This window comes from Somniosus microcephalus, unplaced genomic scaffold, assembly GCF_052327205.1.
Source record: "Somniosus microcephalus isolate GS21.2 unplaced genomic scaffold, FLI_Smic_1.0 unresolved_chr7, whole genome shotgun sequence".
Classification (NCBI taxonomy): domain Eukaryota; kingdom Metazoa; phylum Chordata; class Chondrichthyes; order Squaliformes; family Somniosidae; genus Somniosus; species Somniosus microcephalus.
The window spans coordinates 9652118-9679520 of NW_028225185.1; the positions used below are offsets into that span (position 1 = coordinate 9652118).

The following is a 27403-nucleotide window of genomic DNA, read 5'->3' on the forward strand; positions in this document are numbered from 1 at the left end:
CGCTGCATTGTCCAATTACGGCTCTTAACATAGAAACATAGAAGATAGGAGCAGGTGTAGGCCAGTCGGCCCCTCGAGCCTGCTCCGCCATTCAATGAGATCATGGCTGATCATCCAAACTCAGTACCCTGTCCCTGCCTTCTCCCCATATCCCTTGATCCCTTTAGCATTAAGAAATATCTCTAACTCCTTCTTGAATATATTTAATGAATTGGCCCCAACTGCCTTCTGTGGTAGGGAATTCCACAGGTTCACCACTCTCTGGGTGAAGAAATTCCTCCTCATCTCAGTCCTAAATGGCTTACCCCTTATCCTTAGACTGTGACCCCTGGTTCTGGACTCCCCCAACCATCGGGAACATCCTTCCTGCACCTAGTCTGTCTAGTCCTGTTAGAATTTTAGAAGTTTCAATGAGATCCCCTCTCATTCTTCTAAACTCCAGCGAGTATAAGCCCAATCGACCCAATCTCTCCTCATACGTCATTCCTGCCATCCCAGGTATCAGTCTGGTGAATCTTCGCTGCACTCCCTCCATGGCAGGATGTTAAACTGAAGGGGTCAGTTGGATGTTAAAGACCCTGTGGCACTATTCCAAGAAGAGAAGGTTGGGGGGTGGGATCGGAGGAGGGTCTCCTGGCCAACATTTTTCCCTCAACCAACACCAACAAGTTAACTGCTCAATCACCTCGCGGCTGTCCGTGGGCTGTTGCTGACACGTGGCTGTGTAACATCAGTCACCAAAATGGTTTGACTTGGTGAGGAGCCAGGAACGTGGGGTGGGTGGGGGGGGAATTGTTGCCTCCTCAATGTGGTGAGCCCTTGGGCCTGTATGACCATCTTGAGTCACCTCCAGCTTGACACGGGGGGGGGGGGAGGGGGAAAGCCATCCAATTCATACGTCCAAAACTCAGCGATTGTTCCCATTACAGTGGGTCAGTTTTTCTCGCTGGTTGAACTGCTCCAAGCTCCTGTGTCCAGCGGCGAGGATTGGTCAAGATAATATGGTGGCCTTGGTCATTTGATTGGATGACGCTTGGCCAAAAGTAACTGTGTCATTTCCTTCATGTGTGCAAAAAAAAAAAGAATGTCCCATTATCTGGAATAAAATCTATAATAAAAGTTTAATCCGAACTGCTTTCTTATTGTTTATTTTCCAAATGAGTGCATCAGGGCCTGTGGGAAATATTCAGCATGAACCAACTCATGGCCAAATCAAGGGTCAGCAATATAAAGTACTGTAGGGAAGGAAACCTGTCATCCTTACCTAGTCTGGACTATATGTGACTCCAGTCCACACGCTAGTGTGGTTGACTCTTAACTGCCCCTCTCAAGTGGCCTCACTCGGAGGTCGAACTCCAAACCATCGTCAACACCTTCACCGAAGCGTACGAGAGCATGGGCCTTACACTAAACATCCGTAAGACAAAGGTCCTCTACCAACCTGCCCCCGCCACACAGTACTGCCCCCCGATTATCAAAATCCACGACAAGGCCTTGGACAACGTGGACCACTTTCCATAACTCGGGAGCCTACTGTCAACAAGGGCAGACGTCGACAACGAAGTCCAACACTGCCTTCAGTGTGCCAGTGCAGCCTTCGGTCGCCCGAGGAAGAGAGTGTTTGAAGACCAGGACCTCAAACCCGGCACTAAGCTCATGGTCTACAGAGCAGCAGTGATACCCGCCCTGCTGTATGCCTCGGAGATGTGGACCATGTACAGCAGGCACCTCAAAGCACTGGAGAGGTACCACCAACACTGCCTCCGCAAGATCCTGCAAATCCATTGGCAGGATAGGCGCACCATCGTCGGTGTTCTTCCTCAGGCCAACATCCCCAGCATCGAAGCTTTGCCCACGCTCAATCAGCTCCAATGGACGGGTCACATTGTCTGCATGCCCGATACGAGACTCCCAAAACAAGCGCTCTACTCGGAGCTCCAGCACGGCAACAGAGCCCCAGGTGGGGAGAGGAAATGCTTCAAGGACCTCCTCAAAGCCTCCTTGAAAAAGTGTAACATCCCTATCGACACCTGGGAATTCCTGGCCCAAGACCGCACAAAGTGGAGGAGAAGCATCCGGGAAGGCGCCAAACACCTCGAGTCTCTTCGCCGGGAGCAAGCGGAAGCCAAGTGCAAACAGCGGAAGGAGCGCATGTCAACCCAAGCACCCCACCCACCCGCCCCTTCAACCACCGTCTGCCCCACCTGTGACAGAGACTGTAGGTCCCGCATTGGACTCATCAGTCACCTGAGAACTCATTTTTAATGTGGATGTAAGTCATCCTCGGATCCGAGGGACTGCCTAAGAAGAAGAAAAACAAGTGGCCTAGCGAGCCATTCAATTATACCACTAAATTGATGAGAGGGTTGTCCTATGAGGGGTGATTGTGTAGAATGGGCCTATACTCTCTCGAGTTTAGAAGAATGAGAGGTGATCTCATTGAAACGTACAAGATTCTGAGGGGGATTGACAGGGTAGATGCTGAGAGGCTGTTTCCCCCTGGCTGGAGAGTCTAGAAAATGGGGGTCACAGTCTCAGGATAAGGGGTCGGCAATTTAAAACTAAGATGTCCTTGTGCGCCAGTCGCTGAAGGTAAGCATGCAGGTGCAGCAGGTGGTTAAGTAGGCAAATGGTATGTTGGCCTTCATAGCGAGTGGATTCGAGTACAGGAGCAAGGATGCCTTGCTGCAGTTGTACAGAGCCTTGGTGAGACCACACCTTGAGTACTGTGTGCAGTTTTGGTCGCCTTATCTGAGGAAGGATGTTCTTGCCGTGGAGAGAATGCAGCGAGGATTCACCAGACTGATACCTGGGATGGCAGGAATGACGTATGAAGAGAGATTGGGTTGATTGGGCTTGTATTCGCTAGAGTTTAGAAGAATGAGAGGGGATCTCTTTGAAACTTATAAAATTCTAACAGGACTAGACAGACTAGATGCAGGAAGGATGTTCCCGATGGCGGGGGAGTCCAGAACCAGGGGTCACAGTCTAAGGATAAGGGGTAAGCCATTTGGGACAGAGATGAGGAGGAATTTCTTCACCCAGAGAGTGGTGAACCTGTGGAATTCTCTACCACAGAAGGCGGTGGAGGCCAGTTCATTAAATATATTCAATAAGGAGTTAGATATATTTCTTAAGGCTAAAGGGATCAAGGGATATAGGGAGAAAGCAGGGACAGGGTACTGAATTTGGATGATCAGCCATGATCTCATTAAATGGCGGAGCAGGCTCGAGGGGCCGAATGGCCTACTCCTGCTCCTATCTTCTATGTTTCTATGTTATGAATCTTTGGAATTCTCTGCCCCAGAGGGCTGTGGAGGCTCAGTCATTGAGTATATTCAAGGCTGAGATCGATGGATTTTTGGACTCTCGGGGAATCGAGGGATATGGGGATCGGGCGACAAAGTGGAGTTGAGGGCGAAGATCAGCCGTGATCTCATTGAATGGCGGAGCGGGCTCGAGGGGCCGTGTGGCTGACTCCTGCTCCTATTTCTTATGTTCTTATGTTATGTTCAAGCAGAGGAAGGCCCATCACTACCTTCTCGGGGAAACTAGGGATGGACTGTAAATGCATGTCTTGTCAGCGACGCCACATTCCAAGAATGAATAAAAACACATCAGTCACGGCTTTTATATAGATTCCACCTTAGAACTTTTTTTGTTTTCTTTCTCTGTTAAGTGGTCTCCCTTCTCCTACTCCTCTAGGAGCCTTAGAACAGGAGGAGGCCATTCGGCCCCTCGAGCCAGTTCTCCCCATTCAAATTCATAGTATTCCATCGTATTCACAGCACAGAAACAGGCCATTCGGCCCAACAGGTTAGACCCTGGCTGATCTGTATCTTAACTCCATCGACCCGCCTTGGTTCCGTATCCCTTAATCCCTTTTCCCAACAGAAATCTACCAATCTCAGTCTTGGAATTTGTAATTACCCCCCAGCCTCAACAGCTTTTTGGGGGAGAGTTCCAGATTTCCACCACCCTTTGTGTGAAGAAGTGCTTCCTGACATCACCCCTGAATGGCCTGGCTCTAATTTTAAGGTTATGCCCCCCTGTTTTAGTCCTGAAGGCATTCAGCCCCTTACTTGGGTACAGTTCCATGGGCTCCAATTGCCCTCTCGTGCCTCAGCCTAGTAGCCATTCCTTATGTGTGAATCTAGACAGTGTCTGTCAATGGATTGGTGGGTATTGGAACCAATTGTCGTTTAATATGACATCCATACATGGGCCATTTCAAGGGGAGTTTCTGGAGCGCTAACCCTGACCAATTATTTCTTCACCTCCCAAACCTCAGCATGCTGAGCCACATTGCTAACCCAACTGATACTTTCCAACCTGGGATCTTCCTGATCCAGGTGGCTCAGCTATTCATTGTTCTTACCAATTGATCCATTAAGTGAGATTGCTCGTTGTATACACTGCAGCAGCATTCTGTCCTACTTTAGATGTCAGCTTTGGCCTAGTTGGTAACACCTTCCCGAGCGAGTCATGAAGGTGATGGCTTCAAGTCCCGCTCCGGAGACTTGAGCACATAATCTAGGCTGACATTCCCAGTGTAGTACTGAGGGAGCGCCGCACTGTCGGAGGGGCAGTACTGAGGGAGCGCCGCACTGGCGGAGGGGCAGTACTGAGGGAACATCGCACTGTCGGAGGGACAGTACTGAGGGAGCGCCGGACTGTCAAAGGGACAGTACTGAGGGAGCGCCGCACTGTCGAAGGGGCAGTACTGAGGGAGCGCCGCACTGTCGGAGGGGTGGGTCTGAGAGAGTGCCACACTGTCAGAGGGGCGGGACTGAGGGAGCGCCGCACTGTCAGAGGGACAGTACTGAGTTAGCACTGCACTGTCGGAGGGGCAGTACTGAGGGAGCTCCGCACTGTCGGAGGGGCAGTACTGAGGGAGCGCCGCACTGTCGGAGGGGCAGTACTGAGGGAGCACCGCACTGTCGAAGGGGCAGTACTGAGGGAGCACCGCACTGTCGGAGGGGTGGGACTGAGAGAGTGCCGTACTGTCGGAGGGGCGGGACTGAGGGAGCGCCGCACTGTCAGAGGGACAGTACTGAGTTAGCACCGCACTGTCGGAGGGGTGGGACTGAGGGAACGTCGCACTATCGGAGGGACAGTACTGAGGGAGCGCCGGACTGTCAAAGGGACAGTACTGAGGGAGTGCCACACTGTCGAAGGGGCAGTACTGAGGGAGCGCCGCATTGTCGGAGGGGTGGGACTGAGAGAGTGCCGCACTATCGGAGGGGCGGGACTGAGGGAGCGCCGCACTGTCAGAGGGACAGTACTGAGTTAGCACCACACTGTCGGAGGGGCAGTACTGAGGGAGCGCCACACTGTCGGAGGGGCAGTACTGAGGGAGCGCCGCACTGTCGGAGGGGCAGTACTGAGGGAGTGCCGCACTGTCGGAGGGGCGGTGCTGAGGAAGCGCCGCACTGTCGGAGAGGCAGTACTGAGGGAGCGCAGCACTGTCAGAGGGGCGGTACTGAGGGAGTGCCGCACTGTCGGAGGGGCAGTACTGAGGGAGCGCAGCACTGTCGGAGGGGAGGTACTGAGGGAGTGCCGCACTGTCGGAGGGGCAGTACTGAGGGAGCGCTGCACTGTCGGAGGGGCAGTACTGAGGGGGCGTTTTAATAAATTTAGTTATATATTTAGGATGCATTTCAATATATTTCATCAAAAAAATTAATCCTTGGGCAGGGTGCAATTAATCCAGTAGTGCAATTGCTGCTGTAGATTACAAGAGTCCATACATCCATTGGTTTAATTGTCCTCCAAATACAGCGCCACACAGCGCATGGGATAAGAATATATAAAATCTGCAGCTGGGAGGATGATGTATAAAATCTACAGCGCCACCCAGCGGCTGGGAGGATGATGTAGTAAATCTGCAGCGCCACCGAGCGGCTGGGATGAGGATACATTTATTCTGCAGCGCCACCGAGCGGCTGGGATGAGGAGATAATAAACCGGCAGCGCCACCCAGCGGCTGGGATGAGGATGTATTAAATCTGCAGCGCCACCCGGCGGCTGGGAGGACCGAGCTGAAAGCGCAGGCGCGGTGCCAGAGACAAGATGGCGACCATGGATACCTGGGGTAAGTGGCGATGGTGGCGGCGGGTTCGGGCCCGGCGGCCGCCAGTTTAGTCAATTTTTAACCCTCCCCCTCCGCTTCTTTTTTAAAAAAATTCTCTCGTCCCAGACGCGGAAGGCTTCGAGCCGGAGGAAGCTGGGCGGAAAATGGCGGCGTCAGACCGGTGGGAAGGAGAAGACGAAGAGCAGACGGTGAAGGTGCAAAAAAAAATTAATTCAAACAATATACATAATCCAGGGGTTGGCATGAAGAAATATTTGTATTTCTATCGCACCTTTCACCACCTCAGGACGTCTCACAACTGGTTACAGCCAATGAAGTACTTTTTTTGATGTGTGGTCACTGTTGTAATGTGGGAAACGCACAGCAAGATCCCACTAACAGCCATGTGATAATGAGCAGGCAATCTGTTTTTAGTGATGTTGGTTGAGGGATAAATATTGGCCCCAGGACACCTGGGAGAACTCCTCCACCCCCCCCCCCTTCTTCCAATAGTGGCCGTGGGATCTTCCACGTCCACCCGAGAGGGCAGACGGGGGCCTCGGTTTAACGTCTCCTCCGCTATCGCACTGCGCCGTAGCCTGCCAACCACCCCAAAACCCAACAACGTCCGGACTGTATCCACCGTGGCTCAGTGGGTAGCACTCCCTTGCCATCTGAGTCAGAACACAGGAACAGGAGGAGGCCATTCAGCCCCTCCAACCTGTTCCGCCATTCAGTGAGATCATGGCTGATCTGCGACCTAACTTCATCTACCCGCCTTTGGCCCTTATATCCCTTAATACCTTTGGTTAACAAAAATCCAACATTTATAATTAACAATTGATCCAGCATCAATTGCCGTTTGCGGAAGAGAGTTCCAAACTTCCTTTGTGTGTAGAAGTGTTTCCTAATTTCACTCCTGAAAGGCCTGGCTCTAATTTTGACACTCTGCCCCCTAGTCCTGGACTCCCCAACCAGCCGAAATAGAAGGTCGTGGGTTGGAGTCCCACTCCAGAGACTTGAGCCCATAATCCAGGCCGACATCCACAGCGCCAGGACTGAGGGAGCGCCGTACTGTCGGAGGGGCGGTACTGAGTGAGCGCCGCACTATCGGAGGGGCCGTACTGAGGGAGCGGCGCACTGTCGGAGGGGCAGTACTGAGGGAGCGCCGCACTGTCGGAGGGGCAGTACTGAGGGAGCGGCGCACTGTCGGAGGGGCAGTACTGAGGGAGCGCCGCACTGTCGGAGGGGCAGTACTGAGGGAGTGCCGCACTGTAGGAGGGGCTGTACTGAGGGAGCGCCGCACTGTCGGAGGGGTTGTACTGAGGGAGCGGCGCACTGTCGGAGGGGCAGTACTGAGGGAGCGCCGCACTGTCGGAGGGGCAGTACTGAGGGAGCGCCGCACTGTCGGAGGGGCAGTACTGAGGGAGTGCCGCACTGTAGGAGGGGCAGCACTGAGAGAGCGCCGCACTGTCGGAGGGGCAGTATTGAGGGAGCGCAGCACTGTCGGAGGGGCTGTACTGAGGGAGCGCCGCACTGTCGGAGGGGCTGTACTGAGGGAGCGCCGCACTGTCGGAGGGGTTGTACTGAGGGAGCGGCGCACTGTCGGAGGGGCAGTACTGAGGGAGCGCCGCACTGTCGGAGGGGCAGTACTGAGGGAGTGCCACACTGTAGGAGGGGCAGTACTGAGGGAGTGCCACACTGTAGGAGGGGCAGTACTGAGAGAGCGCCGCACTGTCGGAGGGGCAGTACTGAGAGAGCACCGCACTGTCGGAGGGGCAGTACTGAGGGAGCGCTGCACTGTCGGAGGGGCAGTACTGAGGGAGCGCCGCACTGTCAGAGGGGCAGTACTGAGGGAGCGCCGCACTGTCAGAGGGGCAGTACTGAGGGAGTGTCGGAGGGGCGGTACTGAGGGAGCGCCGCACTGTCGGAGGGGCGGTACTGAGGGAGCACCGCACTGTAGGAGAGGCAGTACTGAGGGAGCGCCGCACTGTCGGAGGGGCGGTACCGAGGGAGCGCTGCACTGTCGGAGGGGCGGTACTGAGGGAGCACCGCACTGTCGGGGGGCGGTACTGAGGGAGCGCCGCACTGTCGGAGGGGCGGTACTGAGGGAGCGCCGCACTGTCGGAGGGGCGGTACTGAGGGAGTGTCGGAGGGGCGGTACTGAGGGAGCGCCGCACTGTCGGAGGGGAAGTACTGAGGGAGCGCTGCACTGCCGGAGGTGCCGTCTTTCAGATGAGACATTAAACTGAGGCTCCATTTGCTCTGAGGTGGACATAAAAGATCCAATGGCCACTATTGGAAGAAGAGCGGGGGGGAGTTCTCACCCGGTGTCCTGGGGCCAATATTTATCCCTCAACCAACATCAATAAAAACAGATGATCTGGCCATTATCACATTGCTGTTTGTGGGAGCTTGCTATGCACAAATTGGCTGCTGCGTTTCCCACATTACAACAGTGACTGCGGTTCAAAAAATGTACTTCGTTGGCTGTAAAACTCTTTGGGACGTCCTGAGGTGGTGAAATCGCTGTAGAAATGCGAGTCTTTCCTTTTTATGAAGTTGGTGCAGAGTGAGGGCAGTTCTCGTGTTCCTTGTCCACCAATCCCTGCACATGCAGAGTTCATGACCTTGTAGGATGGATAGAATGACAGGAGCTGGGCACTATCGGAGCAGAACACACTTCCCCCCTGTGTTGAATGCACTGTATACAGGGGGAGCTGCAGAGAGCACAGGTGAGGGAACACCGTACGAAACAGCACCTCCCAAACCCGCGACCTCCACCACCTAGAAGGACAAGGGCAGCAGGCGCATGGGAACACCGCCACCTCCGAGTTCCCCTCCGAGTCACACACACCATCCTGACTTGGAAATATATCGGGCCGTTCCTTCATCGTCGCTGGGTCAAAATCCTGGAACTCCCTCCCTAACAGCACTGTGGGAGCACCTTCACCACACGGACTGCAGCGGTTCAAGAAGGCGGCTCACCACCACCTTCTCAAGGGGCAACTAGGGATGGGCAATAAATGCTGGGCCTTGCCAGCGACGCCCACATCCCAGGAACAAATACATTTAAAAAAAAGACAGACAGGAAAAGCCCCACTGGTGCGTCTAGCCTGTCCCGTCTAGTACTGATGCAGACACTTTTTTTTTCACCCACCTCCGGAACCATCTCGTCTCCTGGGATAGGCAGATTTTTAAAAACCCGGACCAATTAGCAGCGGGCGGGGGGGAATGGGTGAAATCAGGGAAATTGCTCTTCAGGCCAGAAGGTGCTGTACAAATGGATGTTGTAAATCGGCTCCTTGTAACTGGCAGTCTTCTTCCTGTGCAGGATAACTGGGACGATGAGGAGGAACGGTGCACGCAAGAAGTAAAACAATCAGGTACGACGGGATTAGCCGCACTCGAAGGATGGGTGGGGCAGGGGGCCAGGAGGAATAATAAGGCCATAAAAAGCACTGGGGTTCATTTCTAGAGAGAGAGAATTAAAAAGCAGAGAAGTTGTGTTAAACTTGTGGCGGACCTTAGTTAGACCGCACTTGGAGCACTGCGCACAGTACTGGTCTCCATAGACCTTGGTTAGACCACACTTGGAGCACTGTGCACAGTTCTGGTCTCCATATACCTTGGTTAGACCACACTTGGAGCACTGTGCACAGTTCTGGTCTCCATATACCTTGGTTAGACCGCACTCGGAGCACTGCGCACAGTACTGGTCTCCATATACCTTGGTTAGACCACACTTGGAGCACTGTGCACAGTTCTGGTCTCCATATACCTTAGTTAGACCGCACTCGGAGCACTGCGCACAGTTCTGGTCTCCATATACCTTGGTTAGACCACACTTGGAGCACTGTGCACAGTTCTGGTCTCCATATACCTTGGTTAGACCACACTTGGAGCACTGTGCACTGTTCTGGACTCCATATACCTTGGTTAGACCACACTTGGAGCACTGTGCACAGTTCTGGTCCCCATATACCTTGGTTAGACCACACTTGGAGCACTGCGCACAGTTCTGGTCGCTATATACCTTGGTTAGACCACACTTGGAGCACTGTGCACAGTTCTGGTCTCCATATACCTTGGTTAGACCACACTTGGAGCACTGTGCACAGTTCTGGTCTCCATATACCTTGGTTAGACCACACTTGGAGCACTGTGCACTGTTCTGGTCTCCATATACCTTGGTTAGACCACACGTGGAGCACTGTGCACAGTTCTGGTCTCCATATACCTTGGTTAGACCACACTTGGAGCACTGTGCACAGTTCTGGTCTCCATATACCTTGGTTAGACCACACTTGGAGCACTGTGCACTGTTCTGGTCTCCATATACCTTGGTTAGACCACACGTGGAGCACTGTGCACAGTTCTGGTCTCCATATACCTTGGTTAGACCACACTTGGAGCACTGTGCACAGTTCTGGTCTCCATATACCTGGGTTAGACCGCACTTGGAGCACTGTGCACAGCTCTGGTCTCCATATACCTTGGTTAGACCACACTTGGAGCACTGTGCACAGTTCTGGTCTCCATATACCTTGGTTAGACCGCACTTGGAACACTGTGCACAGTTCTGGTCCCCATATACCTGGGTTAGACCGCACTTGGAGCACTGTGCACAGTTCTGGTCCCCATATACCTGGGTTAGACCGCACTTGGAGCACTGCGCACAGTCCTGGTCTCCATATTATAAAAATGACATTGAGGCACTGGAGAAGGTGCAAAAAAGATTTACAAGGATGATACCAGAACTGAGAGGTTTATAACTATCAAGAAAGACTGAACAGGCTGGGGCTCTTTTCTCCAGAAAAGAGAAGGCTGAGGGGTGACCTGATCGAGGTCTTTAAGATTATGAAAGGGTTTTGACAAGGTAGGCGTAGAGAAGATGTTTCCACTTGTGGGGGAGACCAGAACTCGGGACCATCAATATAAGATAGTCACCAATAAATCCAACAGGGAATTCAGGAGAAACTTCTTTACCCAGAGAGTGGTGAGAATGTGGAACTCGCTACCACAGGGAGTGGTTGAGGCGAATAGTATAGATACATTTAAGGGGAAGCTGGATAAACACATGACGGAGAAAGGAATAGAAGGATATGCTGATGGGGTGAGATGAAGAGGGGCGGGAGGAGGCTGGTGTGGAGCAGAAACACCGGCACGGAGCAGAGGGGCCGAATGGTCTGTTTCTCTGCTATGCACATTTTTGCCACACAAGGTTCTCTCCCTCACGACATGGCTGCACTTTCAGCCCCCTCTCGTCTCCTCCCTTGTCCCCACGTTGAGCAGTGGGGTATATTTTCGTTGGTCCAATGCATTCTGATGTGGGCCATGGCTCAGTGGGTCACACTCTTGCCTCTGAGTCAGAAGGTTGTGGCTTCAAGTCCCACTCGAGAGACCTGAGCACAAAATCCAGCCCAACACTCCCAGTGCAGTACTGAGGGAGCACCGCTCTGTCGGAGGGGCAGTACTGAGGGAGCGCCGCACTGTCGGAGGGGCGGTACTGAGGGAGCGCCGCACTGTCGGAGGGGCAGTACTGAGGGAGCGCCGCACTGTCGGAGGGGCAGTACTGAGGGAGCGCCGCACTGTCGGAGGGGCGGTACTGAGGGAGCGCCGCACTGTCGGAGGGGCGGTACTGAGGGAGCGCCGCACTGTCGGAGGGGCGGTACTGAGGGAGCGCCGCACTGTCGGAGGGGCGGTACTGAGGGAGCGCCGCACTGTCGGAGGGGCGGTACTGAGGGAGCGCCGCACTGTCGGAGGGGCGGTACTGAGGGAGCGCCGCACTGTCGGAAGGGTGGTACTGAGGGAGCGCCGCACTGTCGGGGGGGGGGCGGTACTGAGGGAGCGCTGCACTGTCGGAGGGGCGGTACTGAGGGAGCGCCACACTGTCGGAGGGGCGGTACTGAGGGAGCGCCGCACTGTCGGAGGGGCAGAACTGAGGGAGCGCCGCACTGTCGGAGGGGCAGTACTGAGGGAGCACCGCACTGTCGGAGGGGCGGTACTGAGGGAGCACCGCATTGTCGGAGGGGCCGTCTTTCGGATGAGACGTTAAACCGAGGCCCCGTCTGCCCTCTCAGGTTAATGTAAAAGATCGTGCAACCACTATTGGAAGAAGAGCAGGGGGAGTTCTCCCCGGTGTCCTGGGGCCAATAATTATCCCTCAGTCAACATCACTAAAAACAGATGATCAGGTCATTATCACATTGGTATTTGTGGGAGCTTGCTGTGCGTAAATTGGCTGCTGCGTTTCCTACATTACAACAGTGACCACACTTCAAAAAAAGTACTTCATTGGCTGTTGACGTAAGAAAACTACTAGGCACTTGGTCTAAGCGTTAAACAAAGATTTAATCAACTGTTTTACAACATGGAGGTCGAGTTGTGTCCTTCACTAGTTCCTGCTAAGAATGTCCTGCGCAAGCTGGGCCCGTGCCCGAGTATTTATACTCTCCCTGGACAGCGCCGCCCGCAGGCCGCTCAGTATTATTTCATAAGTCTTTCTTTCATGAATGACTGATTCATGTCAGCTGTAAAGGGTTTTGGGACGTCGGGAGGTGGTGAAAGGTGCTGGAGAAACGCGAGGTCCTTTTGATTTAAAGCTCCTGTTTTTGTATGGTTTTTTTCTGGGCTCCCGAGCAGAAGTCAAGGTCCCCGAGAAGAGGAAAAAGAAGCTGCACGACAAGATCAAGCAGAAGGAACAGAAGGCCGCGGAAGAGCGGAAAGTGAGTAGGCTGGATAAGCCGGTATTGTACTACACGATGTAACCGGCGGACAGTTGCAGGCCCCGGGGCGGCGTGGCAGAACGTTGTATGGACTGTCGCGCGCGGCCACAACGCAGTGAGCTGGCTGTACCTGCGTCAACCAAGACCCCTGATTGCATTGTTTCTATGTATAGCCGGCGGTTGTGCTCGGACCTATTTTTGTTTTTGCTTTGCTTCCCTTCCCCCTCGTCATCCCCCAGCTGAATGAGAGCTCGAAAAGGAGCGGAGGTCTGCGGTGTCAGAGGTCACTCCCGTTAGCACTGGTGGATAGTGGCGCTAAGGGGGCGTTGGGGGTGCGGTAAGAGTGGGGGGTGGGGGGGGTGTGTGGAGTGGTGAGGGAAGAAAAGAATTCGCCACGGTTTTCCCGATCACAATCCGACAATTTTAACGCTGGGCGGTGCGTGCGGCTGTCGGCCATGGACCGGATTGGGGCTGGGGCCATGACGCCCCCCGCGGTCAAATGGCCGATCCGCGGCGGTTCACCTAGCGAGAGCGGCCTCACTGGTGAGGGCTGTCATTTCCCCCCCACAACTACACCCCAGCAACAGTCAGCGCCATGAGGAAAGGGGAGATGGCAAAGTTAAATGGACCGATTAGCAAAGCGTTTGGATTGTACAGTGCAGTGGGACGGTGGCTGAGGCAAGTCCGCCACAGCTACTGCAGGGGAGCCCCCCAACTACAGGAAACTCTTTATTATCCGGCACCGACGGGACCGGCGTGGTGCCGGTTTATCAAAAAGTCCGGATTACAGATAGGTATAGTGAAAGGTACGAGAACCCCGTACACAGCAACAGATCCAGACTTCCCTGTTGCTTAGTAACAGATGCAGGAACCCCGGCCACAAGATCCAAGCGTCCCTGTTGCTTAGCAACAGGTGCAGGAACCCCGGTTACACAGTCACAGATCCAGAAACGGCCACTAATATGAGGTGAAACTTACCTGAACCTACTCCTGAATTTTGCCGGTTAACAGTTTTCCGGTTATTTAGGTGCCAGTAAATCGAGAGTTTCCTGTACTGCTTAAGCAGACTGGACAATCACAGCTGGCCCGGGGTCATTTCTCTGGGGGAGAAGTTAGTGTCCTGAACACCAAACTTCAGCTGGAGGAGGCTCACACCCTTGTCTTGATTGGTCAGCAGCCCTTTCTGTCACTCATCAGCTGCAGGCTCTGACCACTCCCAAAATGGGCTCGCAGTTGGGACTGGCATCCCCCAGTCAAGGGAAAGTCATTAGTGGGAGCCCGGTATCTATCCCCCTCTTTCTCTGTGTGTGCGTGTGGCTCTTTCACTCGTGTTCTGTAGTGTTGCTCCTAATTACTGATTAAATACCCAGTCTAACACTGAGCTGATACTCAGCTAGCCCCTCGAGCCCGCTCCGCCATTCAATCAGATCAGGGCTGATCATCCAAATTCAGTACCCTGTCCCTGCTTTCTCCCCATACCCCTTGATCCCTTTAGCCTTAAGAAATATATCCAACTCCTTCTTGAATATATTTAATGAACTGGCCTCCACCCCCTTCTGTGGGTGAAGAAATTCCTCCTCATCTCTGTCCTAAATGGCTTACCCCTTATCCTTCGACTGTGACCCCTGGTTCTGGACTCCCCCACCATCGGGAACATCCTTCCTGCATCTAGTCTGTCCAGTCCTGTCAGAATTTTATAAGTTTCAATGCGATCCCCTCTCATTCTTCTAAACTTCAGCGCGTACAAGCCCAATCGACCCAATCTCTCCTCGTACATCATTCCTGCCATCCCAGGTATCAGTCTGGTGAATCTTCGCTGCACTCCTTCCATGGCAAGAACATCCTTCCTCAGATAAGGCGACCAAAACTGCACACAATACTCAAGGTGTGGTCTCACCAAGGCCCTGTACAACTGCAGCAAGACATCCTTGTTCCTGTACTCGAACCCTCTCGCTACGAAGGCCAACATACCATTTGCCTTCTTAACCGCCTGCTGCACCTGCATGTTTACCTTCAGCGACTGGTGCACAAGGACACCCAGGTCTCGTTGCACTTCCCCTTCTCCCAATCTATTGCCATTCAGAGGCAGGAGGAGGCCATTCAGCCCCTCCGTCATTCAGTGAGATCACGGCCCATCTGTATCCTAACTCCATCTGCCCCGCCTCGGCTCCATCTCCCCTCAACACCCTCGGCTAAAAAATTACCGGTTGAGCTAGCGTCTACCGCTTTTGTTGGGGGCGGGTGAGGAGGGGAGGCGGGGGGGGGAGAGAGTTCCGCACTTTGCGGTGGAGAAGCCTTTCCCAACTTCTCTCCTGAATGGCCTGGCGCTGATTTTAACATTACAGTCCCCTCACCCGCCTTGTCCTATACTTCCGCCCGCTATCAGCGGAAAAGGACTCGGCAGGTCAGGTGGCATCTGGGGAGCAAGAATTGCTGGAAATCTGGCATTTCAGGTCGATGGCCTTTCCTCAGATGCTGCCTGACTGGCCGAGTGTTTGTCCAGCATTTTCTCTTTTCATTTCAAATTGCCAGCATCCGCAGTACTTTGCATTTTGCCCCCCCTTTGCGATTAGCTGTGTATGTATATATTTTAAAAGGGTCTTTCACTGACCTTCACTTGCTGTATACGGTTCTGAACTTAGCCTGTGTGTTGTACCCACTGACTGTAAACCTGTATAACCTAATACTCTGTATCCGCTACTTAAAGTGGCTTCTGTCTTGAAAAGAAAACGCACCATTTTTCTTCCCTCGCCTGTTTTCGCCGCGGCGTTCCGAAGCGCAGACTCTTCGCGGGGCGGTTTCACCGGGAGGGGGGAGGCGCCTCCGGTACCCCTACCGGCTGGCCGTGCGTCGGGTGAGCCCAGACGGTGAACGGCAACCGGCTGCTCGACTGCAGGAGGGGGCACCGGAGCCGAGCCGCGGCCCTCTCCTCAACCCGGTATCCACGCGCATGCATTTTCCAGTAAGAGAGTCGGTGATTGGCGGCGGGGGGGAATGCTACAACTGGCCTCGGTGCTCCTCCCTCGGTCGAAGAGCCCGCTGTCGCAATCCCCCCCCTCCGACTGCTGACATTGGCTGCGATCCAGCTAACTCGACCCAGATCAGGCATCAACCACAGACTTCGGACTCCATGCCACACCGCCACTAGTGCATTTCTGTATTGAGCCATCAAGCGACCTATATAAATGCAGTAGTGTCTGTTGACACCACTGTGTCAGTCAGTGAGCTGGAAGCAGGACAGTACTCGCAGCAAACAATCTATTTAGAGCAAACAAAGTCTACTAACTCAGCAAACAGTTTGTTTAAACAGCACACTACAGCAGTCTACAGAGTCTATTTATATAGCACACTACAGCAAACAGTTTACATTGTCTATTTAAATAGCACACTACAGCAAACAGTCTATTTAAATAGCACACTACAGCAAACAGTCTATTTAAATAGCACACTACAGCAAACAGTCTATTTAAATAGCACACTACAGCAAACAGTCTGCAGAGTCTATTTGAAGAGCACACTACAGCAAACAGTCTACAGGGTCTATTTAAATAGCACACTACAGCAAACAGTCTGCAGAGTCTGTTTGAAGAGCACACTACAGCAAACAGTCTACAGGGTCTATTTAAACAGCACACTACAGCAAACCATCTGCAGAGTCTAATTGCAAAGAGCCTCTGCGTACTACAGCAAAACAGAACTCATGACCGAAACTGCAGCAGCGTCTCCCGATAATAGCAGGGTGATTTCTCCAGAGCACGGTGGCATAGTGGTTAGCACTGTTGCCTCACAGCGCCAGGGACCCGGGTTCGAATCCGGCCTCGGGTGACTGTCTGTGTGGAGTTTGCACATTCTCCCCGTGTTTGCGTTGATTTCCTCCAGGTGCTCCGGTTTCCTCCCACAGTCCAAAGATGTGCGGGTTAGGTTGATTGGCTATGATAAAAAATTGACCCTTAGTGTTAGGGGGATTAAATAAGTGAGGTTACTGGGATAGGGTGGGATATGTGTTGGTGTAGGGGTTACGGGGATCGGGTGGGATATGTGTCGGTGCAGGCTCGATGGGCCGAAATGGCCTCTATCTGCACTGTGGGGTTTCTGTGATTCTGTGAATGCGGTGAGTGGAGGGTAGGTACAGAATACAAATTCTGTGAGTCAAATCAATCCCAGTCACTTACAGAAGTGCAGTCTCCAGGCATGATTGACGAGGGAAATTACCCAATCATCTCCATTCTGGCCGGGGCTAGTGGTGTCATTATATGCAGCCACTGTTCTGTATGTACACCATGTAATCTATTAGATTAGCCTGTACTCTTAATTTGCTTGCGTATAGCCGTTGTACATTCAATGGGCAAAGTTCAAGGTACTCTGGCACCGTTTAATCCAAGTCATTATATTCCCATATTTGTGTACAAAATTATGAGGGGCATAGATAGGGTAGATAGAGGGGTCAATAACCAGGGGACATAGTTTCAAGGTAAGGGGCGGGAGGTTTAGAGGGGATTTGAGGAAAAACTTTTCACCCAGAGGGTGGTTGGAATCTGGAACTCACTGCCTGAAAGGGTGGTAGAGGCAGGAACCCTCACAACATTCAAGAAGCATTTAGATGAGCACTTGAAACGCCATAGCATACAAGGCTACGGACCAAGTGCTGGAAAATGGGATTAGAATTAGACGGGGCTCGATGGCCGGCGCGGACACGATGGGCCGAAGAGCCTCTTTCTGTGCTGTATGACTCTCTGACTCATGGGGATGAGGTCCCCCTCCTGCCCTGATGAGTGAAGGTACCTCCTCCGTCACAGCACTGAATGATACAGGCCAGAGAATCCCAGGTTTGATTCCCAGCCTGTGCAAAGTTGCCTGATCTTGGTGTGGGGCAGGGCTACAGTCAAAGGGTTTGCAATTGGTCTCAACGCCTCAGCTAGTGAGGAGAACAGATCCTACGAACAACGGCAGACGGGTAAAGACCCTCTGGTCCATCTAGCTTGTCCCGCACAATTGCGATACCTTGTGTATCACGATATCTACACTCCCCACCCCACCCGAAACCGTGTGATCTGCTGGGAGAGGCTAAAAAAAACCAGGCCAATTTGGTGGTGGGGGGGGGGGGGGAAACCTGGGAAATTCCTCTCCAAACCATCTAGGCAATCGAAACTGGTCCAGGAGATCGCTCTGGGCCTGAATTCCCTGCTGTGCCTACCTTCTGTAAGAGGTGATCTCCGCCCCAGCCAGAAACAAATCCAGCGCTCGCGCGAAGGAATTCAGCGAGACCGCACGAGACGGCAGCCTGTTCCAGAGGGCCACTATTCTCTGGGGAGAAGAACCACCTCCTGAGATCTAGATCTGGCCTCGTACAACTTAAATTTGTGACCCAAATCAGATCATCTCTACATCTACGCTTCTCTGATGTTTAGACTCCAAACTCTTGTTAGCCTATCTTGATAACCAAAATGCTTTAGACTGGGAATTAGTCTAATGGCCGCCCTCCGCAGCCTTTCCAGAGCCTCAATATCACCCACCATGTGAGGAGACCAAAACTGGACACAGTATTCTAAGTGTGGCCTGACCAAGGTCTTGTACAAGGACCGAGGTCTTTCAGGCAGGGTGGTGGGGGGGGGCGTTCCCTGTTCCCGATCAGGGTCCACCAGCCTCTCCGCCTCCCTCGCTGGAAAGGCCACGCGCCTGTGGGTGTCAGAGATCCTCGTTCAGCTCTTGAGGGCAAAACAGATCCAAAGGTGGTGGACGGTCACTAGATGAGGCCGGCGCCTTCGTGAGAGCTTGGGCGGAAATCGGGCCGTGGAGGGGGGGGTGGCGGTTAGGTGTCTGTCGCAGGGACGAGCCTGCTTACTACTTTCGCTCATCCGTCTTGCTCGCTGAGCGCCTCCAGACTCTTTCCCCCGTTGCGCCCCCCCCGCAAAGGCAGGCGAAGGATCACAAAGCGCAAGATCAATAGTCGGCCCTCACCGGTACCCGAAGCGATACAGGGCCCCCCCCCCCCCCGCCCCCTTGACCCTGCGCTGTGGGTTGAGACTCGGAGCTGATTGCCACCGTGCCAGTGCGGTGCCACCCTTGCGGGCAGTGTGAGGCTGAAGGCCACGTGGCTGCTGTCACAAGCACGGCCGCACAGCTCTCTGCCACTCCCGCACAGCCCGGGACCGGCTTCTCCAATGTGAAGCTTAAACCTTGAATGGGCCGCGCTGCCCTTTATAGGGACCGCGCACCCCAAACAAAATGAGGAGGAGCATTGGTCAGAAGCTATTTACCCTGTTAACTTGATGTGCTTTCCTCTGATCTCCCTGTTCACCTGACCTCCCCTTCTGGGAATCTCTATGATGTAAATATCTAATGTCGTCACTTTATAAACTCCTCCCCCAACCCTCCCTCTGCCCCCACCCAAAGCGAGAACTTTTAACACTTTTTTTTATATGTAACGAGGAATCCCTCTCCGCTCAGTACGTACTGTTGATGTTGTTCACACTTGAATTAAAAATCTGTATTTTAAAAAAAAAAGCAAAATTGGCCTCTTGTATCTTTTCGCCTATATCGTACCTCCAGGTTATCCTTTACTGTTATCTCGTCTTGACTTCTGAGACCAAGACTGGATTTTAACATTTCAGTCATGCACCTCAGCATTTACACTGCGCCTTTAACGGGGGTTAAAAACGTCACGGGGTGCTTCGCACAGGCGCAGTCGAACAAAATCTGGACACCGAGGAGATGTTAGGACAGGCGAGCAAAAGCTTGGTCAAAGAGGTCGCTTTTAAGGAGCATCTTAAAGGAGGCGGAGAGGTTTAGGGAGGGAATTCCAGAGCTCGGGGTCCAGGCGGCTGAAGGCACGGCCGCCAATGGTGGAGCGATGGAAATCGGGGGATGCGCAAGAGGCCGGAATTGGAGGAGCGCCGAGATCTGGGAGGGTCGTGGGGCAGACGGAGGAAGAGTCCCACATTTTCTTTCTCCTACTAAGGCGGGAGGTGTTCACGTTTGACAGGACTAGACAGACTAGATGCAGGAAGGATGTTCCCGATAGCGGGGGAGTCCAGAACCAGGGGTCACAGTCTAAGGATAAGGGGTAAGCCATTTAGGACTGAGATGAGGAGGAATTTCTTCACCCAGAGAGTGGTGAACCTGTGGAATTCTCTACCACAGAAGGCAGCTGAGGCCATTCATTAAATATATTCAAGAAGGAGTTAAATATATTTCTTAAGGCTAAAGAGATATGGGGAGAAAGCAGAGACGGGGTACTCAATTTGGATGATCAGCCATGATCTCATTAAATGGCGGGTTTTCTCCCCGGTGTAAGGAAAGGGTTAATGGGACTGCCCTGAGGCCTGCTGATGTTCATGTAATAGTAACCGTTGGCTTTTGCCTGTTAAACAGGGAGGTACAAGTCAGTTTAGATGCGTTAACTACTGAACTGTTGAATTAAAGCAATGGTCAGTTTAGACACTAGAACAAAGGAAATACTCGCCTTTCTACCGCGCCTTTCACGACCACAGGACGTCCCAAAGCGCTTTACAGCCAATGAAGTACTTTAGAACCAAGTCACTGTTGTAATGTGGGAAACGCAGCAGCCAATTTGTGCACAGCAAGCTCCCACAAACGGCGACGTGGTAATGACCAGATCATCTGTCTTAATGATGTTGGTTGAGGGATAAATATTGGCCCCAGGACACCGGGGAGAACTCCCCCCCCGCTCTTCTTCCTATAGTGACCGTGGGATCATTTTACAGCTGCCTGAAAAGGTTTAGCGTCTCATCCGAAAGACAGCTCCTCCGACAGTGCACCGTTCCCTCCGTACTGGCACCGGGAGTGTCGGCCTGGATTATGGGCTCAAGTCTCTGGTGTGCGACTCGAACCCACGACCTTCTGACTCAGAGGTCATAGAGTCAGAACGGCACAGAAGGAGGTCATTCGGCCCATCGAGTCCGCGCCGGCTCTCTGCAGAGCGATCCAGTCAGTCCCACTACCCGCCCGCTCTATCCCCGTAGCCCTGCAAGTTTATTTCCCTCGAGTGCCTATCCAGTCTCCCCTTAAAAACATTGAGGGCTCGAATTTCCAAGCCCCGTGGAGGTGGGAATGGTGGGAAAATTGCAGAATCGGGGGGCAGGAACCCATCCCGCCCCCAACCCGCCTCCGTGCCAATGTCCCAGGAGACGGGTATCCGACCTGTGCTGGGAGCCGCCTCCCCGAGGCGGGAAGGGGATTAGTGCCAATTAACTGCCTGTTAACAGGTGGTTAACAGGCAGTTTTTTGCCTAATCCCTATTTTTAGCCCTGAAGTGTGGGCTTCCCAATGGCTCCGAACCACGCCAAGTTAGCGAGGCGGACCGTCGGTCTGAAAGGGTTGGCGGGGTCAAGATGTCCGTTGTGCAGGTGAGTGATGGATGCATGAGTGCAGAGGTAAGTGTGTGAGGTAAGTGTAAAGTGTTTTAATAAGTTTTACTTACCTTTACTTTCTCCTGCAGGCTTCCTTCCTTCAGTTCTCGGGAGTCCCTCATCTCACTGGCACAGAAAGCAGAATGGCCGCTGAACTGTCAAAATCTGCAGCATTCTGCTTTCTGGTCTGGAGAGATCTCTAACTGAGTCTGTGGAGAAGGACTCAAGTTAGAAGTCAGACTGTCAGTGTTTGACAGCTTCACAGAGCTGTCAAGTGCTGATTTTTCATCTGTCAAAAGCTCTTGACAGATGAAATGTCAATCACTGACGTCACCAGTAACCAGGTGTCCCTTAATTGGCCTGCTGAGCCCGCTGGGCGGGCTTAACAAGGTCAATCAAGGGAAAATCGCGTGGGTTGGCCACAAGTCAATGGAGGCGGGACTACAACCCAAAAAGGGGGAGTCCCGCCTCCATCACGTCCCCATTGACAAAATCCAGCCAAGTCCGTGCCAGCTCTCTGTAGAGCAATCCAGTCAGTCCCACTCCCCCGCTCTATCCCTGTAGCCCTGCAAGTTTATTTCCCTCAAGTGCCTATCCAGTCTCCCCTTGAAAACATTGGTTGTCTCCGCTTCCACCACTTCCGTCGGCAGCGAGTTCCAGGTCCTCACCACTCGCTGCGTAAAAAAGTTTTTCCTCACATCCCCCCTGTATCTCTCACCCAAAACCTAAATCTGTGTCCCCTAGTCCTTGTACCATCAACTAGTGGGAACAGCCTTTCCCCGTCTAGCCTATCCAAACCCGTCATAATCTTGTACACCTCGATCAAATCGCCCCTCAACCTCCTTTGCTCTAATGAAAACAAATCCAGCTTCTCCAACCTGTCCTTGTAGCTAAGATCCCCCATCCCCGGAACCACTCTGGTAAATCTCCTCTGCACCCTCTCAAGGGCCTTCACATCCTTCCGAAAGTGTGGTGACCAGAACTGGACGCAATACTCCAGCTGTGGCCTAACCTGCGCTTTATAAAGGTTCAGCATAACTTCTCTACTTTTGTACTCAATACCTCTATTTATGAAGGTGAGAGAGAGAGTGCTACCCACTGGGCCACGGCTGGTCTACCAGACCACGTGGAATGGAAAATGGTTAATCCAGAGCCCCATTAGAGACAGAGGGGACCTGGTAAAGAGCAAGTTCAGGACTGATTTTGGGGTAGGGGCTTTTTACAAAAAGAGCGACCAAAGCCTGGAAGAATATTTGAATAAGGGAGTGGAGGCCAAAATAAGAACATGAGAATTAGGAGCAGGAGTCGGCCATTCGGCCCCTCGAGCCTGCTCCGCCATTCAACAAGATCATTGCTGATCATCGACCTCAACTCCACTTTCCCGCCCGATCCCCATATCCCTTGATTCCAAAAATCCATCGATCTCTGTCTTGAATATACTCAACGACTCAGCAACCACAACCCTCTGGGGCAGAGAATTCCAAAGATTCACCGCCCTCTGAGTGAAGAAATTCCTCCTCATCTCAGTCCTAAATGGCCGACCCCTTATCCTGAGACTGTGACCCCTGGTTCTAGATTCTCCAGCCAGGGGGAAACAACCTCTCGGCATCTACCCTGTCAATCCCCCTCAGAATCTTATGTGTTTCAATGAGATCTCCTCCCATTCTTCTAAACTCCAGAGAGTATCAGCCCAATCTCTCCTCATATGACAACCCCATCATCCCAGGACTCTTGAATCACGGATAGAGAGACAGTTCGGTGCTGTGATGAGCGGGTGACGGAAGAATGGGCTGAATGGCCTCCCTCAACCGTACGTCCGTCTACCTAACTAACTAGCGATGGAGCTCAGGTCTTGGCGAGAGGCACTGTATAAACCCAAAACCATGTGATCTATGGGCAGGAGTGTCGATAACCAGAGCACACAGATGTAAGATCATTGGCAAACGAGATTTTTTTTTAATGCAGCGATTTGTTGTGGAATACTGTGTGTCACCCCTGGAGTACTGTGTGCAGTTTTGGTCTCCTTACCTAAGGAAGGATATACTTGCCATAGAGGGAGTGCAGCAAAGGTTCACCAGACTGATTCCTGGGATGGCAGGACTGTTGTATGAGGAAAGATTGGGTCAACTAGGCCTGAATTCACCAGAGTTTAGAAGAATGAGAGGGGATCTCATTGAAACGTATAAAATTCTGACAGGGCCAAACAGACTGGATGCAGGGAGGATGTTTCCCCTGGCTGGGTGGGGGGGGGGGGGGGGGGGGGGTCTAGAACGAGGGGTCACAATCTCAGGATAGGGGGTAGGACATTTAGGACTGAGATGAGGAGAAATGTCTTCACTCAGAGGGTGGTGAACCTGTGGATTTCTCTACCACAGAAGGCTGTGGAGGCCAAGTCACTGAATCTATTTAAGAAGGAGATCGATAGATTTCTAGACACAAAAGGCATCAAGGGGTATGGGGAGAGAGGGGGAATATGGTATTGAGATAGAGGATCAGCCATGATCATATTGAATGGCGGAGCAGGCTCGAGGGGCCGAATGGCCGACTCCTGCTCCTATTTTCCTATGTAGCAGATTCAATAGTAACTTTCAAAAGGGAATTGGATAAATACTTGAAAAGGAAAAGGTTTTGCAGGGCTGTGGGGACAGAGCAAGGGGGCAGTGGGACTAATTGGAGAGCTCTTTCAAAGAGCCGGCACAGGCACGATGGGCCGAATGGCCTCCTGTGCGGTTTGACTCTGTGATGACTGTGCGTGCAGTAATGGCTCTCCACCCGCAGATGGCACCCTCGCGCCACCTGCCTCCTGCAGCAGGAGCAGGTCCCACAGTCAAAACAGTTTCTAGCCTTGCCTGGGTTCGCTGTTTCATTTAAACAGACCCTGTTTCTTATTTTTTTTTTCCCCTGTTCTGACCCCCCGCCCCCCCCCCAACCTTCCCCAACGCCCTCAGGTGGGAATCGACTCCTTGCGCCCGCTCTCGGAAGGATGAGCTTGCAGAGTTCAGCGGGGCGCTGAAAGGACAGGTCGCTCCGCTCGACAGGTCTCCGTCATTGCCTGGCGTTTCTGGAGAGATTCGTCAGAAACCTCATTTGCATTTCTTATCGATACTTTTTTTTTCTAGTCCGCTCGCACGTCGAGCTGTTAAAGAAGCGCGCAGAATTAGCGTGTAAGAATATAAGAGCAGGAGTCGGCCATACCGCCCCTCGAGCCTGCTCCGCCATTCAATAAGATCACAGCTGATCATCGGCCTCAACTCCACTTTCCCGCCCGATCCCATATCCCACGATTCCCCGAGAGTCCAAAAATCTATCGATCTCGGCCTTGAATATACTCAACGACTCAGCATCCACAGCCCTCTGGGGCAGAGAATTCTAAAGATTCACCGCCCTCTGAGTGAAGAAATTCCTCCTCATCTCAGTCCTAAATGGCCGACCCCTTATCGTGAGACTGTGACCCCTGGTTCTAGACTCTCCAGCCAGGGGGAAACATCCTCTCCGCATCTACCCTGTCAATCCCCCTCAGAATCTTATATGTTTCAATGAGATCACCTCCCATTCTTCTAAACTCCATAGAAACATCGAAGATAGGAGCAGGAGTAGGCCATTCGGCCCCTCGAGTCTGCTCCGCCATTCAATGCGATCATGGCTGATCATCCAAATTCAGTACCCTGTCCCTGCTTTCTCCCCATACCCCTTGATCCCTTTAGCCTTAAGAAATATATCTAACTCCTTCTTGAATATATTTAATGAACTGGCCTCCACTGCCTTCTGTGGTAGAGAATTCCACAGGTTCACCACTCTCTGGGTGAAGAGAGTATCGGCCCATTCTACACAATCTCTCCTCATAGGACAGCCCTCTCATCCCAGGAATCAATCTAGTGAACCTTCGTTGCACCGCCTCTAAGGCAAGTATATCCTTCCTTAGATAAGGAGACCAAAACTGTGCCCAGTACTGCAGGTGTGGTCTCACCAAGGCCCTGTACAATTGGAGCAAGACTTCCTCACTCCTATACTCCAACCCCCTTGCAATAAAGGCCAACATGCCATTTGCCTTCCTTATTGCTTGCTGTACCTGCATGCTAGCTTTCTGTGTTTCTTGCACGAGGACACCCAAATCTCCCTGAACACCAACATTTGAAAGTTTCTCACCATTTAAAAAAATATTCTGTTTTTCTATTCTTCCTACCAAAGTGAATAACCTCACATTTCCCTACACTATACTCCATCTGCCACCTTACTGCCCACTCACTCAGTCTATCTACATCCCTTTGCAGATTCTTTCGGATTGATCTTCCTGGAGCCGTCAGGCGGGGTTTCAGGCGTGTGGTGGGGGGGGAGGGGGATATCGCAAAAATAGGGGGTCGCGACCCCCCCCCCCCCCCCCACTTGATTCCCCGCCCCGTCCGACTTTCACCCCGGCGTTTCAATCCGACCTGAATCAGTCCCACCCGCAGCTGGCGGGACTGGTCGTCGGGAGCCTAATCACCAATAATTGGCATCTATAATGCCATTTTAAGGGGCCCTTGCTATTTTCAGCCTTTTCCCACGCTAAACACGCCTGGTGGGAACCCCGCTGATGAAACCTGGCGTGAACAATGTCGGCTTGCTTGCTTTCAGCTGCAGGGCAATCAGGAAAGAAGAGATTTAATCAGACAGCATTTGTAGGTTGCAGGACCTTGTTGTTTCAGGCTTGGGGCAACTTGTTCAAGGCTTAGGCACAGCTGTGGAAGGTTGGAGCCTCACACACTTCTCCAGTGTGAGCTCCTGGGAAGCCCCTCTCGCCACCCTCACTCAGCGCTTCCTCAACTGAGGCACCTACCAGAAGCATTGGAGGCCTTTTTTTCCTTCCCCTCTTGGCATTAGAGGACCTCCAGCCCCATTCGCGAAATGACACACGCCACAACTGCAGAAGTTGCCATCAGAAATTTTATTCACAATAACCAACTGATGGCATTTTTAAAATAAACACAACATTTCACCCAAGTGACTACCCTTGTGATTAGTGGTGCTTTATTTTTCTCTTACGCGTGCCCCTACATAGTGGTTCCCCTGTGGCTTCAGCAGATGTGGAGGCCCCTTGCTCACTTTCCTGCTGCTCCTGTCTCGACACTTTTGGCGGGCGTCCTCTGGGGTGGCAAGCCTGTGAGGGCTCGCCAGCAGTCTGCTACTCCTGCATCTGTGCATGGAGATCCATCAACTCTTCTCTTGCGGATGGACCCGGAGGCACAGGGTCGACATGCAGCTGAGCTGGCAGAGTCCTGCGCCCTCCGACGAGGACTCTCCACTGCTGTCCCTGTCTCCACCATCTGCTGATGCTCACTTGTGAGCTGTGATACACCAGGTGACAACACTACTCTCTCTCGCGAAGGTCCCACCGAGGTGTGAGTGTCTGTGCTGGTGCTGGGTGCGCTGAATTCTGCTGACGCTGCGCCCTCAGAGGTTGGCGCTTCCTCTGAGGCATCTGGCTGCTCAGCGCCTCCCTCCTCCACAGTGGGGGACGGGAGCTTCGGATGGTCCTGTGGGGGAGCAAAGGAAAGAGTTAGAGATGTGATGCCAAGGTTACATGCACATTGGATTTTGCAGATGCTCATAAGTCCAAATGATGTAGCTTCAGAATCATAACAGCGACTCATGCTATGTCAATGACAGAGATGGAAAATGATTCTGTCACCAGCTTGCGGGCCTGCCCCGTCTCTCTTTCCCCAGCTTCTGCAGCCACATCAGCCCCGACAATTTCCAGCACTCCTTCCTCCCAGTGGGTCAGGTGGGCCTCCTCCAATCCTGGCTCGCTCTCTGTTGTTGTGAGCTCTCTTTTCTTGCAATGAGGGAAACAAGTGGAGTTTGAGCGAGAATGAAGGAGTGAGTGTAGAGATTGCATAGCATAGATACTTAGAGAGAGACAAAGATGGTGTGAGGCTGCAAGACCAAGGGTCCTCCCTGTGTGTTGTCAGTTGTGCTCAAAGCATCAGAGTGAGAGGCAGTGTGAGGGCTGCATGGTGGAATAGTTATGTGAATGTGAGTATAGAGAGAGAGGGAATGGGTAAGGGTGCATGGATGTGACTGTGAAGTGGGATGTGGAGGAAGAGAGTGCTAAAGCTGAGTGCTGGTGGGGAAAGGCAATGGGGATCAGTTTGAGGGTGATGGAAACTTCATACTTACTTTTCCTGTACGGTGAAGATCATGGAATCGCTTCCGACACTGTATCCAGCTTCTTCTGGTGACTCCCAGCGAGTTGA

At 52.7% G+C, this 27403-nt stretch overlaps 1 long non-coding RNA gene across 1 annotated transcript; it reads left to right on the forward strand.

The window, feature by feature from the left end:
• The first annotated feature begins 6000 nt into the window (after positions 1–6000).
• Positions 6001–15531, forward strand: LOC147086497 (uncharacterized). Its single transcript, XR_015075732.1, has 4 exons — positions 6001–6094; positions 6200–6288; positions 9408–9459; positions 12719–15531. It is a non-coding gene; the product is annotated as an uncharacterized LOC147086497 (long non-coding RNA).
• The last annotated feature ends 11872 nt before the right edge of the window (positions 15532–27403 follow it).